Consider the following 16,185-nt stretch of genomic DNA (forward strand, 5'->3'; position numbering starts at 1 on the left):
GTCTTTGCCAAATGTAGTGAATGTGACCAAGCTGGAATCTTGCATGCTTAAAGAGTCGTTTAATTTGGGCACACACACCAAATGCAGGGAAACCAAGGAGCAGTGGGCACCACCTGAGTACACCAAGGGAGCAATGGCTGTGAATGGGGGCAAGTAGTTTGCTATGGGCTAGGCCAATTGTTGACGTGTCTAGGAATTTGAACGCCCAACTGTTCTGTTATGAGGCAAAGTCCGGCTGCCCCAAAAGTTATCCTGTCAGAAGGGGGATTCGAACCCACGCCTCCATGGGAGACTGCGACCTGAACGCAGCGCCTTGGACCGCTCGGCCATCCTGACTTGGCGGGTAGCTGTGACTTGTCCAGACCGGGCTGCCCATTTGCATCTGAAGAACAAAAGATACTCTGTTGATGACGAGAATGTCCACATTCTGGCCAAGGGGGACATATGGTTTGAAAGGGGAATGAAATAACCTTATTTTTTTAGCCTAGAAAACCATCACACAACAGAGAAGGTGGCCTAAGACACCAACTATTAGTCACCTACAATGCTGCCCTTAGCTCTTTTCCATTAGGGGTCAACAAGCAACCCACTGACAAACAAAGGTGAACTCCAACACACATTAGCAGAGTGGGTCTCTTGGATGAGAGGTGAAATATCTTCAACTTACCTCAAGCAAGACCACTTGATAAAAAGAAAATGAATGAAATGGCCGTGAAAGGTCCTGGGTTCAAATCCCAGAAAAGCCTTTCACACAGCAATGTTTCAACCATGAAGTTTGTCCTTGCCAAATCTAACAGCCGTGGTAACGCAAGTTTGAAGAGGGTGGAGTTTAGTAGTTTAATTTGCGCACACACACCAGTGAGCAAACACATCCAATGCATGTTTTCTTTACATGTATCCAGCTTACAGAGGCTAAATACCTGGATTTCTTTTTTTTATCCACAAGACAGTCAGAAGTGAAGAAGCCTCGTGGATGAGCGTTAAAACATCTTCAACCTAACTCCAGCAAGTCTTGTTGTCCACAGCAAACTCCTGACAATGATCTGGATGTCTAAGAACCTTCACAGACAGAACATAAAAAATAGTCCAACAGTATCTTTTCCCAATTTCCCTTGTCTTTTTAACTTAATCTGGTGATATTGTAATAGTTCTCACATACAATCTGTAACAGGACACCTACATAGAAAATGGCGCAAGGTTCGTGGCTCGTTGGTCTAGGGGTATGATTCTCGCTTAGGGTGCGAGAGGTCCCGGGTTCAAATCCCAGACGAGCCCTATACAGCCCCCGTTCTTCTGTCAGGACGTCACGCTTACCTGCAACTTCTGCTCTGTTGGCTTTGCAATAGCAGTCGAAGGTCCTGGGTTGAAATCTCAGAGTGTTTCAACCATGAAGTTTGTCCTTGCCAAATGTACTGAATGACTCACACAGTTGAGCCCTATCTCAACTACAAATTCCGTCCTTACTAATGCGAGTTGTTTGTGACTGTGGTGGTATTGCACATTTAAAGTGGCAAACTCTATGAACCTGTCAACCATGATCAATAGGGATTTTGAATGAAAGTGAAGACTATTGAGAAATAAAGAGATTGGAAGGAGAGACCTACTTGACTCACCTTTATACAAAGAAAAGGAATCCTAAAACATGTTATCTTATCGTAATCTTAGGCCTTAGCAGACATGCTTCCCTGGAGAAATGAGTACATTTTGTTTGTCTTATTCTCTGGCTGAAAGAGGTCCCACATTCAAAATCCCACACAAAACATCCACTGAACTATTGCAAGCATAAAGCCTCATCAATGTAAGTCCTTTGTGAGTGAGGTGGAATTGCGGGTTTGCAGATGTAGACTCAAAAGCTCTGTGACCCATTCTTGATGAGTATTTCTCAAATAAAATCTGTAACACGACACCTACATAGAATATTTCCCCTCTATAGAGGCTCGTTGGTCTAGGGGTATGATTCTCGCTTTGGGTGCGAGAGGTCCCGGGTTCAAATCCCGGACGAGCCCTCTGCAGGTGTGGTCCAATTATAACGTTTGTGATGTGGGAGTTCCCTGTTTCCTTGGACTTGCGCTATGGTTCTTGCAGAAAGGCCTTTCACACAGCACTGTTTCAACCATGAAACCAGTCAAGTCTTTGCCAAGTGTAGTGAATGTGACCAAGCTGGAATCTCGCATGCTTAAAGAGTCGTTTAATTTGCGCACGCACACCGAATGCAGGGAATCCAAGGAGCAGTGGGCACCACCTGAGTACCCCAAGGGAGCAATGGCTGTGAATGGGGGCAAGTAGTTTGCTATGGGCTAGGCCAATTGTTGACGTGTCTAGGGATTTGAACGCCCAACTGTTCTGTTATGAGGCAAAGTCCGGCTGCCCCAAAAGATATCCTGTCAGAAGTGGGATTCGAACCCACGCCTCCATGGGAGACTGCGACCTGAACGCAGCGCCTTGGACTGCTCGGCCATCCTGACTTGGCGGGTAGCTGTGACTTGTCCAGACCGGGCTGCCCATTTGCATCTGAAGAACAAAAGATACTCTGTTGATGACGAGAATGTCCACATTCTGGCCAAGGGGGACATATGGTTTGAAAGGGGAATGAAATAACCTTATTTTTTTAGCCTAGAAAACCATCACACAACAGAGAAGGTGGCCTAAGACACCAACTATTAGTCCCCTACAATGCTGCCCTTAGCTCTTTTCCATTAGGGGTCAACAAGCAAACCACTGACAAACAAAGGTGAACTCCAACACACATTAGCAGAGTGGGTCTCTTGGATGAGAGGTGAAATATCTTCAACTTACCTCAAGCAAGACCACTTGATAAAAAGAAAATGAATGCAATGGCCGTGAAAGGTCCTGGGTTCAAATCCCAGAAAAGCCTTTCACACAGCAATGTTTCAACCATGAAGTTTGTCCTTGCCAAATCTAACAGCCGTGGTAACGCAAGTTTGAAGAGGGTGGAGTTTAGTAGACACACATCCAATGCACGTTTTCTTTACATGTATCCAGCTTACAGAGGCTAAATACCTGGATTTCTTTTTTTTATCCACAAGACAGTCAGAAGTGAAGAAGCCTCGTGGATGAGTGTTAAAACATCTTCAACCTAACTCCAGCAAGTCTTGTTGTCCACAGCAAACTCCTGACAATGATCTGGATGTCTAAGAACCTTCACAGACAGAACATAAAAAATAGTCCAACAGTATCTTTTCCCAATTTCCCTTGTCTTTTTAACTTAATCTGGTGATATTGTAATAGTTCTCACATACAATCTGTAACAGGACACCTACATAGAAAATGGCGCAAGGTTCGTGGCTCGTTGGTCTAGGGGTATGATTCTCGCTTAGGGTGCGAGAGGTCCCGGGTTCAAATCCCGGACGAGCCCTATACAGCCCCCGTTCTTCTGTCAGGACGTCCCGCTTACCTGCAACTTCTGCTCTGTTGGCTTTGCAATAGCAGTCGAAGGTCCTGGGTTGAAATCTCAGAGTGTTTCAACCATGAAGTTTGTCCTTGCCAAATGTACTGAATGACTCACACAGTTGAGCCCTATCTCAACTACAAATTCCGTCCTTACTAATGCGAGTTGTTTGTGACTGTGGTGGTATTGCACATTTAAAGTGGCAAACTCTATGAACCTGTCAACCATGATCAATAGGGATTTTGAATGAAAGTGAAGACTATTGAGAAATAAAGAGATTGGAAGGAGAGACCTACTTGACTCACCTTTATACAAAGAAAAGGAATCCTAAAACATGTTATCTTATCGTAATCTTAGGCCTTAGCAGACATGCTTCCCTGGAGAAATGAGTACATTTTGTTGGTCTTATTCTCTGGCTGAAAGAGGGCCCACATTCAAAATCCCACACAAAACATCCACTGAACTATTGCAAGCATAAAGCCTCATCAATGTAAGTCCTTTGTGAGTGAGGTGGAATTGCGGGTTTGCAGATGTAGACTCAAAAGCTCTGTGACCCATTCTTGATGAGTATTTCTCACATAAAATCTGTAACACGACACCTACATAGAATATTTCCCCTCTATAGAGGCTCGTTGGTCTAGGGGTATGATTCTCGCTTTGGGTGCGAGAGGTCCCGGGTTCAAATCCCGGACGAGCCCTCTGCAGGGGTGGTCCAATTATAACGTTTGAGATGTGGGAGTTCCCTGTTTCCTTGGACTTGCGCTACGGTTCTTGCAGAAAGGCCTTTCACACAGCACTGTTTCAACCATGAAACCAGTCAAGTCTTTGCCAAGTGTAGTGAATGTGACCAAGCTGGAATCTCGCATGCTTAAAGAGTCGTTTAATTTGCGCACGCACACCGAATGCAGGGAATCCAAGGAGCAGTGGGCACCACCTGAGTACACCAAGGGAGCAATGGCTGTGAATGGGGGCAAGTAGTTTGCTATGGGCTAGGCCAATTGTTGACGTGTCTAGGGATTTGAACGCCCAACTGTTCTGTTATGAGGCAAAGTCCGGCTGCCCCAAAAGATATCCTGTCAGAAGTGGGATTCGAACCCACGCCTCCATGGGAGACTGCGACCTGAACGCAGCGCCTTGGACCGCTCGGCCATCCTGACTTGGCGGGTAGCTGTGACTTGTCCAGACCGGGCTGCCCATTTGCATCTGAAGAACAAAAGATACTCTGTTGCTGACGAGAATGTCCACATTCTGGCCAAGGGGGACATATGGTTTGAAAGGGGAATGAAATAACCTTATTTTTTTAGCATAGAAAACCATCACACAACAGAGAAGGTGGCCTAAGACACCAACTATTAGTCACCTACAATGCTGCCCTTAGCTCTTTTCCATTAGGGGTCAACAAGCAAACCACTGACAAACAAAGGTGAACTCCAACACACATTAGCAGAGTGTGTCTCTTGGATGAGAGGTGAAATATCTTCAACTTACCTCAAGCAAGACCACTTGATAAAAAGAAAATGAATGCAATGGCCGTGAAAAGTCCTGGGTTCAAATCCCAGAAAAGCCTTTCACACAATAATGTTTCAACCATGAAGTTTGTCCTTGCCAAATCTAACAGCCGTGGTAACGCAAGTTTGAAGAGGGTGGAGTTTAGTAGTTTAATTTGGGCACACACACCAGTGAGCAAACACATCCAATGCAAGCCAAGGACACTGGGCCTGCCTACGCCAAGGGAGCAATGGGTGTGAATGGGCGCGAGTTGTTTGCTATGGGGTATGCCAGTCCTTGACGTGTCCAGGGATTTGAACCACCAACTGTTCTGTTACTAGCCAAATGGTACTCCAGATAGTACAGCAGGTGAGGCGAAACAGAGGCAGACAGTCTTTAGTCAGCTTCCCCACCCCATTATACCAAAGGGGGCACTGAAGAAGGATCTGTTGGGAAGCTTTCTGACTTCTGAGCTGATCACAGCAACATGACAAACTTGCAGTCTTTTTCCAAGCTGTGCCACATTTCATTCTTCATCAATTTGGCTAGCGTAAATACCAAAAAGACAGGTTCCACCAAGATTTGAACTCGGATTGCTGGATTCAGAGTCCAGAGTGCTAACCATTACAACGTGGAACCACTGGGTGCCACTGGGTGCCACTGGGAACCACTGGGAACCACTGGGAACCACTGGGAACCACTGGGAACCACTGGGAACCACTGGGAACCACTGGGAACCACTGGGAACCACTGGGAACCCACCTGTGCAGTTGAAATGTTTTTAAAGTGTATAGAGTCAGGAAGGCCCTGCATTCAGGTGACAGTCTTTCCCTGAAGTTGTGGGTGAGAATCCTGCGTCTCTCAATAAAACTTTTCATCTGGATTGTGGTCTGGGCTGTTACAGAATACATCATACCACTCTGGTCAGAAGCTGGATTTTTACACTTATTCTGTGAGGTGTCTCTCAGGTGACCCCAACAACGGTCATTCCCAACTTGACTCAGGTGAAACTAACTACCCGGAAGTGGGTCAGAGTGTGAACGACCTGCGTTGTTCAATGTAACGTTTTCTTTACATGTATCCAGCTTACAGAGGCTAAATACCTGGATTTTTTTTTTTATCCACAAGACAGTCAGAAGTGAAGAAGCCTCGTGGATGAGCGTTAAAACATCTTCAACCTAACTCCAGCAAGTCTTGTTGTCCACAGCAAACTCCTGACAATGATCTGGATGTCTAAGAACCTTCACAGACAGAACATAAAACATAGTCCAACAGTATCTTTTCACAATTTCCCTTGTCTTTTTAACTTAATCTGGTGATATTGTAATAGTTCTCACATACAATCTGTAACAGGAGACCTACATATAAAATGGTGCAAGCTTCGTGGCTCGTTGGTCTAGGGGTATGATTCTCGCTTAGGGTGCGAGAGGTCCCGGGTTCAAATCCCGGACGAGCCCTATACAGCCCCCGTTCTTCTGTCAGGACGTCACGCTTACCTGCAACTTCTGCTCTGTTGGCTTTGCAATAGCAGTCGAAGGTCCTGGGTTGAAATCTCAGATAAGCCTTTCACACAGCAGTGTTTCAACCATGAAGTTTGTCCTTGCCAAATGTACTGAATGACTCACACAGTCGAGCCCTATCTCAACTATAAATTCTGTTCTTACTAATGCGAGTTGTTTGTGAGTGTGGTGGTGTTGCACATTTAAAGTGGCAAACTCTATGAACCTGTCAACCATGATCAATAGGGATTTTGAATGAAAGTGAAGACTATTGAGAAATAAAGAGATTGGAAGGAGAGACCTACTTGACTCACCTTTATACAAAGAAAAGGAATCCTAAAACATGTTATCTTATCGTAATCTTAGGCCTTAGCAGACATGCTTCCCTGGAGAAATGAGTACATTTTGTTGGTCTTATTCTCTGGCTGAAAGAGGTCCCACATTCAAAATCCCACACAAAACATCCACTGAACTATTGCAAGCATAAAGCCTCATCAATGTAAGTCCTTTGTGAGTGAGGTGGAATTGCGGGGTTGCAGATGTAGACTCAAAAGCTCTGTGACCCATTCTTGATGAGTATTTCTCACATAAAATCTGTAACACGACACCTACATAGAATATTTCCCCTCTATAGAGGCTCGTTGGTCTAGGGGTATGATTCTCGCTTTGGGTGCGAGAGGTCCCGGGTTCAAATCCTGGACGAGCCCTCTGCAGGTGTGGTCCAATTATAGCGTTTGAGATGTGGGAGTTTCCTGTTTCCTGGGACTTGCGCTACGATTCTTGCAGAAAGGCCTTTCACACAGCACTGTTTCAACCATGAAACCAGTCAAGTCTTTGCCAAGTGTAGTGAATGGAATCTCGCATGCTTAAAGAGTCGTTTAATTTGCGCACGCACACCGAATGCAGGGAATCCAAGGAGCAGTGGGCACCACCTGAGTACACCAAGGGAGCAATGGCTGTGAATGGGGGCAAGTAGTTTGCTATGGGCTAGGCCAATTGTTGACGTGTCTAGGGATTTGAACGCCCAACTGTTCAGTTATGAGGCAAAGTCCGGCTGCCCCAAAAGTTATCCTGTCAGAAGTGGGATTCGAACCCACGCCTCCATGGGAGACTGCGACCTGAACGCAGCGCCTTGGACCGCTCGGCCATCCTGACTTGGCGGGTAGCTGTGACTTGTCCAGCCCGGGCTGCCCATTTGCATCTGAAGAACAAAAGATACTCTGTTGATGACGAGAATGTCCACATTCTGGCCAAGGGGGACATATGGTTTGAAAGGGGAATGAAATAACCTTATTTTTTTAGCCTAGAAAACCATCACACAACAGAGAAGGTGGCCTAAGACACCAACTATTAGTCACCTACAATGCTGCCCTTAGCTCTTTTCCATTAGGGGTCAACAAGCAAACCACTGACAAACAAAGGTGAACTCCAACACACATTAGCAGAGTGGGTCTCTTGGATGAGAGGTGAAATATCTTCAACTTACCTCAAGCAAGACCACTTGATAAAAAGAAAATGAATGCAATGGCCGTGAAAGGTCCTGGGTTCAAATCCCAGAAAAGCCTTTCACACAGCAATGTTTCAACCATGAAGTTTGTCCTTGCCAAATCTAACAGCCGTTGTAACGCAAGTTTGAAGAGGGTGGAGTTTAGTAGTTTAATTTGCGCACACACACCAGTGAGCAAACACATCCAATGCACGTTTTCTTTACATGTATCCAGCTTACAGAGGCTAAATACCTGGATTTCTTTTTTTTATCCACAAGACAGTCAGAAGTGAAGAAGCCTCGTGGATGAGCGTTAAAACATCTTCAACCTAACTCCAGCAAGTCTTGTTGTCCACAGCAAACTCCTGACAATGATCTGGATGACTAAGAACCTTCACAGACAGAACATAAAACATAGTCCAACAGTATCTTTTCCCAATTTCCCTTGTCTTTTTAACTTAATCTGGTGATATTGTAATAGTTCTCACATACAATCTGTAACAGGACACCTACATAGAAAATGGCGCAAGGTGCGTGGCTCGTTGGTCTAGGGGTATGATTCTCGCTTAGGGTGCGAGAGGTCCCGGGTTCAAATCCCGGACGAGCCCTATACAGCCCCCGTTCTTCTGTCAGGACGTCACGCTTACCTGCAACTTCTGCTTTGCAATAGCAGTCGAAGGTCCTGGGTTGAAATCTCAGATAAGCCTTTCACACAGCAGTGTTTCAACCATGAAGTTTGTCCTTGTCAAATGTACTGAATGACTCACACAGTCGAGCCCTATCTCAACTATAAATTCTGTTCTTACTAATGCGAGTTGTTTGTGACTGTGGTGGTATTGCACATTTAAAGTGGCAAACTCTATGAACCTGTCAACCATGATCAATAGGGATTTTGAATGAAAGTGAAGACTATTGAGAAATAAAGAGAGTGGAAGGAGAGACCTACTTGACTCACCTTTATACAAAGAAAAGGAATCCTAAAACATGTTATCTTATCGTAATCTTAGGCCTTAGCAGACATGCTTCCCTGGAGAAATGAGTACATTTTGTTGGTCTTATTCTCTGGCTGAAAGAGGTCCCACATTCAAAATCCCACACAAAACATCCACTGAACTATTGCAAGCATAAAGCCTCATCAATGTAAGTCCTTTGTGAGTGAGGTGGAATTGCGGGTTTGCAGATGTAGCCTCAAAAGCTCTGTGACCCATTCTTGATGAGTATTTCTCACATAAAATCTGTAACACGACACCTACATAGAATATTTCCCCTCTATAGAGGCTCGTTGGTCTAGGGGTATGATTCTCGCTTTGGGTGCGAGAGGTCCCGGGTTCAAATCCCGGACGAGCCCTCTGCAGGTGTGGTCCAATTATAACGTTTGAGATGTGGGAGTTCCCTGTTTCCTTGGACTTGCGCTACGATTCTTGCAGAAAGGCCTTTCACACAGCACTGTTTCAACCATGAAACCAGTCAAGTCTTTGCCAAGTGTAGTGAATGTGACCAAGCTGGAATCTCGCATGCTTAAAGAGGCGTTTAATTTGCGCACGCACACCGAATGCAGGGAATCCAAGGAGCAGTGGGCACCACCTGAGTACACCAAGGGAGCAATGGCTGTGAATGGGGGCAAGTAGTTTGCTATGGGCTAGGCCAATTGTTGACGTGTCTAGGGATTTGAACGCCCAACTGTTCTGTTATGAGGCAAAGTCCGGCTGCCCCAAAAGTTATCCTGTCAGAAGTGGGATTCGAACCCACGCCTCCATGGGAGACTGCGACCTGAACGCAGCCCCTTGGACCGCTCGGCCATCCTGACTTGGCGGGTAGCTGTGACTTGTCCAGACCGGGCTGCCCATTTGCATCTGAAGAACAAAAGATACTCTGTTGATGACGAGAATGTCCACATTCTGGCCAAGGGGGACATATGGTTTGAAAGGGGAATGAAATAACCTTATTTTTTTAGCCTAGAAAACCATCACACAACAGAGAAGGTGGCCTAAGACACCAACTATTAGTCACCTACACTGCTGCCCTTAGCTCTTTTCCATTAGGGGTCAACAAGCAAACCACTGACAAACAAAGGTGAACTCCAACACACATTAGCAGAGTGGGTCTCTTGGATGAGAGGTGAAATATCTTCAACTTACCTCAAGCAAGACCATTTGATAAAAAGAAAATGAATGCAATGGCTGTGAAAGGTCCTGGGTTCAAATCCCAGAAAAGCCTTTCACACAGCAATGTTTCAACCATGAAGTTTGTCCTTGCCAAATCTAACAGCCGTGGTAACGCAAGTTTGAAGAGGGTGGAGTTTAGTAGTTTAATTTGCGCAAACACATCCAATGCAAGCCAAGGACACTGGGCCTGCCTACGCCAAGGGAGCAATGGGTGTGAATGGGCGCGAGTTGTTTGCTATGGAGTATGCCAGTCCTTGACGTGTCCAGGGATTTGAACCACCAACTGTTCTGTTACTAGCCAAATGGTACTCCAGATAGTACAGCAGGTGAGGTGCAACAGAGGCAGACAGTCTTTAGTCAGCTTCCCCACCCCATTATACCAAAGGGGGCACTGAAGAAGGATCTGTTGGGAAGCTTTCTGACTTCTGAGCTGATCACAGCAACATGACAAACTTGCAGTCTTTTTCCAAGCTGTGCCACATTTCATTCTTCATCAATTTGGCTAGCGTAAATACCAAAAAGACAGGTTCCACCGAGATTTGAACTCGGATTGCTGGATTCAGAGTCCAGAGTGCTAACCATTACAACGTGGAACCACTGGGTGCCACTGGGTGCCACTGGGAACCACTGGGAACCACTGGGAACCACTGGGAACCACTGGGAACCACTGGGAACCACTGGGAACCACTGGGAACCACTGGGAACCACTGGGAACCCACCTGTGCAGTTGAAATGTTTTTAAAGTGTATAGAGTCAGGAAGGCCCTGCATTCAGGTGACAGTCTTTCCCTGAAGTTGTGGGTGAGAATCCTGCGTCTCTCAATAAAACTTTTCATCTGGATTGTGGTCTGGGCTGTTACAGAATACATCATACCACTCTGGTCAGAAGCTGGATTTTTACACTTATTCTGTGAGGTGTCTCTCAGGTGACCCCAACAACGGTCAATCCCAACTTGACTCAGGTGAAACTAACTACACGGAAGTGGGTCAGAGTGTGAACGACCTGCGTTGTTCAATGTAACGTTTTCTTTACATGTATCCAGCTTACAGAGGCTAAATACCTGGATTTTTTTTTTTATCCACAAGACAGTCAGAAGTGAAGAAGCCTCGTGGATGAGCGTTAAAACATCTTCAACCTAACTCCAGCAAGTCTTGTTGTCCACAGCAAACTCCTGACAATGATCTGGATGTCTAAGAACCTTCACAGACAGAACATAAAACATAGTCCAACAGTATCTTTTCCCAATTTCCCTTGTCTTTTTAACTTAATCTGGTGATATTGTAATAGTTCTCACATACAATCTCTAACAGGACACCTACATAGAAAATGGCGCAAGGTTCGTGGCTCGTTGGTCTAGGGGTATGATTCTCGCTTAGGGTGCGAGAGGTCCCGGGTTCAAATCCCGGACGAGCCCTATACAGCCCCCGTTCTTCTGTCAGGACGTCACGCTTACCTGCAACTTCTGCTCTGTTGGCTTTGCAATAGCAGTCGAAGGTCCTGGGTTGAAATCTCAGAGTGTTTCAACCATGAAGTTTGTCCTTGCCAAATGTACTGAATGACTCACACAGTTGAGCCCTATCTCAACTACAAATTCCGTCCTTACTAATGCGAGTTGTTTGTGACTGTGGTGGTATTGCACATTTAAAGTGGCAAACTCTATGAACCTGTCAACCATGATCAATAGGGATTTTGAATGAAAGTGAAGACTATTGAGAAATAAAGAGATTGGAAGGAGAGACCTACTTGACTCACCTTTATACAAAGAAAAGGAATCCTAAAACATGTTATCTTATCGTAATCTTAGGCCTTAGCAGACATGCTTCCCTGGAGAAATGAGTACATTTTGTTGGTCTTATTCTCACTTTGGCTGAAAGAGGTCCCACATTCAAAATCCCACACAAAACATCCACTGAACTATTGCAAGCATAAAGCCTCATCAATGTAAGTCCTTTGTGAGTGAGGTGGAATTGCGGGTTTGCAGATGTAGACTCAAAATCTCTGTGACCCATTCTTGATGAGTATTTCTCACATAAAATCTGTAACACGACACCTACATAGAATATTTCCCCTCTATAGAGGCTCGTTGGTCTAGGGGTATGATTCTCGCTTTGGGTGCGAGAGGTCCCGGGTTCAAATCCCGGACGAGCCCTCTGCAGGTGTGGTCCAATTATAACGTTTGAGATGTGGGAGTTCCCTGTTTCCTGGGACTTGCGCTATGATTCTTGCAGAAAGGCCTTTCACACAGCACTGTTTCAACCATGAAACCAGTCAAGTCTTTGCCAAGTGTAGTGAATGTGACCAAGCTGGAATCTCGCATGCTTAAAGAGTCGTTTAATTTGCGCACGCACGCCGAATGCAGGGATTCCAAGGAGCAGTGGGCACCACCTGAGTACACCAAGGGAGCAATGGCTGTGAATGGGGGCAAGTAGTTGACGTGTCTAGGGATTTGAACGCCCAACTGTTCTGTTATGAGGCAAAGTCCGGCTGCCCCAAAAGTTATCCTGTCAGAAGTGGGATTCGAACCCACGCCTCCATGGGAGACTGCGACCTGAACGCAGCGCCTTGGCCCGCTCGGCCATCCTGACTTGGCGGGTAGCTGTGACTTGTCCAGACCGGGCTGCCCATTTGCATCTGAAGAACAAAAGATACTCTGTTGATGACGAGAATGGCCACATTCTGGCCAAGGGGGACATATGGTTTGAAAGGGGAATGAAATAACCTTATTTTTTTAGCCTAGAAAACCATCACACAACAGAGAAGGTGGCCTAAGACACCAACTATTAGTCACCTACAATGCTGCCCTTAGCTCTTTTCCATTAGGGGTCAACAAGCAAACCACTGACAAACAAAGGTGAACTCCAACACACATTAGCAGAGTGGGTCTCTTGGATGAGAGGTGAAATATCTTCAACTTACCTCAAGCAAGACCACTTGATAAAAAGAAAATGAATGCAATGGCCGTGAAAAGTCCTGGGTTCAAATCCCAGAAAAGCCTTTCACACAATAATGTTTCAACCATGAAGTTTGTCCTTGCCAAATCTAACAGCCGTGGTAACGCAAGTTTGAAGAGGGTGGAGTTTAGTAGTTTAATTTGCGCTGTGACGACCCCGAGTGGCCGGGGTTGTGTAGGTGTGTCTCTCTCCCTTTCTCTTTGTTTCACACAGGCAATCAGGCAGGCAATCAAGCCTATGCATCACAGGTGTGTGCAGTTACTACGGAGGCGGGGCTGTGCCTTTAAAGCCCAACAGTCCAGCCGTGCTCTCTCTCACCATTTCCAGCCTGGCGTCCTGCAGCTCACATTGTTTTGTTCTTAGTTTCACATCCAACACTCACACACATCCATACACCTGCATTTACAACTGATTCACCTGATTACAGATATAGGTTATGTTTGGTTTAGCTTGTTATGTTGATTATAAATAAATGTTAAATTGCCAGCATCTCTCTTGTAGCTGTTTTGTCAAGTCATCTGAGCCAGTCTTGACAGCGCACACACACCAGTGAGCAAACACATCCAATGCAAGCCAAGGACACTGGGCCTGCCTACGCCAAGGGAGCAATGGGTGTGAATGGGCGCGAGTTGTTTGCTATGGGGTATGCCAGTCCTTGACGTGTCCAGGGAGTTGAACCACCAACTGTTCTGTTACTAGCCAAATGGTACTCCAGATAGTACAGCAGGTGAGGCGCAACAGAGGCAGACAGTCTTTAGTCAGCTTCCCCACCCCATTATACCAAAGGGGGCACTGAAGAAGGATCTGTTGGGAAGCTTTCTGACTTCTGAGCTGATCACAGCAACATGACAAACTTGCAGTCTTTTTCCAAGCTGTGCCACATTTCATTCTTCATCAATTTGGCTAGCGTAAATACCAAAAAGACAGGTTCCACCGAGATTTGAACTCGGATTGCTGGATTCAGAGTCCAGAGTGCTAACCATTACACTATGGAACCACTATGGAACCACTATGGAACCACTATGGAACCACTATGGAACCACTGGGAACCACTGGGAACCCACCTGTGCAGTTGAAATGTTTTTAAAGTGTATAGAGTCAGGAAGGCCCTGCATTCAGGTGACAGTCTTTCCCTGAAGTTGTGGGTGAGAATCCTGCGTCTCTCAATAAAACTTTTCATCTGGATTGTGGGCTGGGCTGTTACAGAATACATCATACCACTCTGGTCAGAAGCTGGATTTTTACACTTATTCTGTGAGGTGTCTCTCAGGTGACCCCAACAACGGTCATTCCCAACTTGACTCAGGTGAAACTAACTACCAGGAAGTGGGTCAGAGTGTGAACGACCTGCGTTGTTCAATGTAACGTTTTCTTTACATGTATCCAGCTTACAGAGGCTAAATACCTGGATTTTTTTTTTTTATCCACAAGACAGTCAGAAGTGAAGAAGCCTCGTGGATGAGCGTTAAAACATCTTCAACCTAACTCCAGCAAGTCTTGTTGTCCACAGCAAACTCCTGACAATGATCTGGATGTCTAAGAACCTTCACAGACAGAACATAAAACATAGTCCAACAGTATCTTTTCCCAATTTCCCTTGTCTTTTTAACTTAATCTGGTGATATTGTAATAGTTCTCACATACAATCTGTAACAGGAGACCTACATATAAAATGGCGCAAGGTTCGTGGCTCGGTGGTCTAGGGGTATGATTCTCGCTTAGGGTGCGAGAGGTCCCGGGTTCAAATCCCGGACGAGCCCTATACAGCCCCCGTTCTTCTGTCAGGACGTCACGCTTACCTGCAACTTCTGCTCTGTTGGCTTTGCAATAGCAGCCGAAGGTCCTGGGTTGAAATCTCAGATAAGCCTTTCACACAGCAGTGTTTCAACCATGAAGTTTGTCCTTGCCAAATGTACTGAATGACTCACACAGTCGAGCCCTATCTCAACTATAAATTCTGTTCTTACTAATGCGAGTTGTTTGTGACTGTGGTGGTATTGCACATTTAAAGTGGCAAACTCTATGAACCTGTCACCCATGCTCAATAGGGATTTTGAATGAAAGTGAAGACTATTGAGAAATAAAGAGAGTGGAAGGAGAGACCTACTTGGCTCACCTTTATACAAAGAAAAGGAATCCTAAAACATGTTATCTTATCGTAATCTTAGGCCTTAGCAGACATGCTTCCCTGGAGAAATGAGTACATTTTGTTGGTCTTATTCTCTGGCTGAAAGAGGGCCCACATTCAAAATCCCACACAAAACATCCACTGAACTATTGCAAGCATAAAGCCTCATCAATGTAAGTCCTTTGTGAGTGAGGTGGAATTGCGGGTTTGCAGATGTAGACTCAAAAGCTCTGTGACCCATTCTTGATGAGTATTTCTCACATAAAATCTGTAACACGACACCTACATAGAATATTTCCCCTCTATAGAGGCTCGTTGGTCTAGGGGTATGATTCTCGCTTTGGGTGCGAGAGGTCCCGGGTTCAACTCCCGGACGAGCCCTCTGCAGGTGTGGTCCAATTATAACGTTTGAGATGTGGGAGTTCCCTGTTTCCTTGGACTTGCGCTACGATTCTTGCAGAAAGGCCTTTCACACAGCACTGTTTCAACCATGAAACCAGTCAAGTCTTTGCCAAGTGTAGTGAATGTGACCAAGCTGGAATCTCGCATGCTTAAAGAGTCGTTTAATTTGCGCACGCACGCCGAATGCAGGGATTCCAAGGAGCAGTGGGCACCACCTGAGTACACCAAGGGAGCAATGGCTGTGAATGGGGGCAAGTAGTTGACGTGTCTAGGGATTTGAACGCCCAACTGTTCTGTTATGAGGCAAAGTCCGGCTGCCCCAAAAGTTATCCTGTCAGAAGTGGGATTCGAACCCACGCCTCCATGGGAGACTGCGACCTGACCGCAGCGCCTTGGACCGCTCGGCCATCCTGACTTGGCGGGTAGCTGTGACTTGTCCAGACCGGGCTGCCCATTTGCATCTGAAGCACAAAAGATACTCTGTTGATGACGAGAATGTCCACATTCTGGCCAAGGGGGACATATGGTTTGAAAGGGGAATGAAATAACCTTATTTTTTTAGCCTAGAAAACCATCACACAACAGAGAAGGTGGCCTAAGACACCAACTATTAGTCACCTACAATGCTGCCCTTAGCTCTTTTCCATTAGGGGTCAA

The 16,185-nt window shown here is 45.8% G+C and overlaps 20 non-coding genes across 20 annotated transcripts; 12 read left to right on the forward strand and 8 right to left on the reverse strand.

Annotated features, from left to right (window-relative positions):
• Window positions 1-253: 253 nt before the first annotated feature.
• trnal-cag lies at window positions 254-336 on the reverse strand. Its single transcript has one exon. It is a non-coding gene; the product is annotated as a tRNA-Leu (tRNA).
• Window positions 337-1,203: 867 nt separating this feature from the next.
• trnap-agg lies at window positions 1,204-1,275 on the forward strand. Its single transcript has one exon. It is a non-coding gene; the product is annotated as a tRNA-Pro (tRNA).
• A 659-nt stretch (window positions 1,276-1,934) lies between these two features.
• trnap-ugg lies at window positions 1,935-2,006 on the forward strand. Its single transcript has one exon. It is a non-coding gene; the product is annotated as a tRNA-Pro (tRNA).
• A 376-nt stretch (window positions 2,007-2,382) lies between these two features.
• On the reverse strand, window positions 2,383-2,465 carry trnal-cag. Its single transcript has one exon. It is a non-coding gene; the product is annotated as a tRNA-Leu (tRNA).
• Window positions 2,466-3,304: 839 nt separating this feature from the next.
• Window positions 3,305-3,376, forward strand: trnap-agg. Its single transcript has one exon. It is a non-coding gene; the product is annotated as a tRNA-Pro (tRNA).
• A 659-nt stretch (window positions 3,377-4,035) lies between these two features.
• Window positions 4,036-4,107, forward strand: trnap-ugg. Its single transcript has one exon. It is a non-coding gene; the product is annotated as a tRNA-Pro (tRNA).
• A 376-nt stretch (window positions 4,108-4,483) lies between these two features.
• Window positions 4,484-4,566, reverse strand: trnal-cag. The gene has a single exon. It is a non-coding gene; the product is annotated as a tRNA-Leu (tRNA).
• A 1,716-nt stretch (window positions 4,567-6,282) lies between these two features.
• Window positions 6,283-6,354, forward strand: trnap-agg. The gene has a single exon. It is a non-coding gene; the product is annotated as a tRNA-Pro (tRNA).
• Window positions 6,355-7,031: 677 nt separating this feature from the next.
• On the forward strand, window positions 7,032-7,103 carry trnap-ugg. Its single transcript has one exon. It is a non-coding gene; the product is annotated as a tRNA-Pro (tRNA).
• A 365-nt stretch (window positions 7,104-7,468) lies between these two features.
• Window positions 7,469-7,551, reverse strand: trnal-cag. Its single transcript has one exon. It is a non-coding gene; the product is annotated as a tRNA-Leu (tRNA).
• Window positions 7,552-8,418: 867 nt separating this feature from the next.
• trnap-agg lies at window positions 8,419-8,490 on the forward strand. The gene has a single exon. It is a non-coding gene; the product is annotated as a tRNA-Pro (tRNA).
• Window positions 8,491-9,158: 668 nt separating this feature from the next.
• trnap-ugg lies at window positions 9,159-9,230 on the forward strand. Its single transcript has one exon. It is a non-coding gene; the product is annotated as a tRNA-Pro (tRNA).
• A 376-nt stretch (window positions 9,231-9,606) lies between these two features.
• On the reverse strand, window positions 9,607-9,689 carry trnal-cag. Its single transcript has one exon. It is a non-coding gene; the product is annotated as a tRNA-Leu (tRNA).
• A 1,700-nt stretch (window positions 9,690-11,389) lies between these two features.
• trnap-agg lies at window positions 11,390-11,461 on the forward strand. The gene has a single exon. It is a non-coding gene; the product is annotated as a tRNA-Pro (tRNA).
• Window positions 11,462-12,124: 663 nt separating this feature from the next.
• On the forward strand, window positions 12,125-12,196 carry trnap-ugg. Its single transcript has one exon. It is a non-coding gene; the product is annotated as a tRNA-Pro (tRNA).
• A 353-nt stretch (window positions 12,197-12,549) lies between these two features.
• Window positions 12,550-12,632, reverse strand: trnal-cag. The gene has a single exon. It is a non-coding gene; the product is annotated as a tRNA-Leu (tRNA).
• A 1,291-nt stretch (window positions 12,633-13,923) lies between these two features.
• Window positions 13,924-13,995, reverse strand: trnaq-cug. The gene has a single exon. It is a non-coding gene; the product is annotated as a tRNA-Gln (tRNA).
• A 691-nt stretch (window positions 13,996-14,686) lies between these two features.
• trnap-agg lies at window positions 14,687-14,758 on the forward strand. Its single transcript has one exon. It is a non-coding gene; the product is annotated as a tRNA-Pro (tRNA).
• A 677-nt stretch (window positions 14,759-15,435) lies between these two features.
• Window positions 15,436-15,507, forward strand: trnap-ugg. Its single transcript has one exon. It is a non-coding gene; the product is annotated as a tRNA-Pro (tRNA).
• A 353-nt stretch (window positions 15,508-15,860) lies between these two features.
• trnal-cag lies at window positions 15,861-15,943 on the reverse strand. Its single transcript has one exon. It is a non-coding gene; the product is annotated as a tRNA-Leu (tRNA).
• Window positions 15,944-16,185: the final 242 nt, after the last annotated feature.

This window comes from Solea senegalensis, unplaced genomic scaffold, assembly GCF_019176455.1.
Source record: "Solea senegalensis isolate Sse05_10M unplaced genomic scaffold, IFAPA_SoseM_1 scf7180000017290, whole genome shotgun sequence".
Taxonomy (NCBI): Eukaryota; Metazoa; Chordata; class Actinopteri; order Pleuronectiformes; family Soleidae; genus Solea; species Solea senegalensis.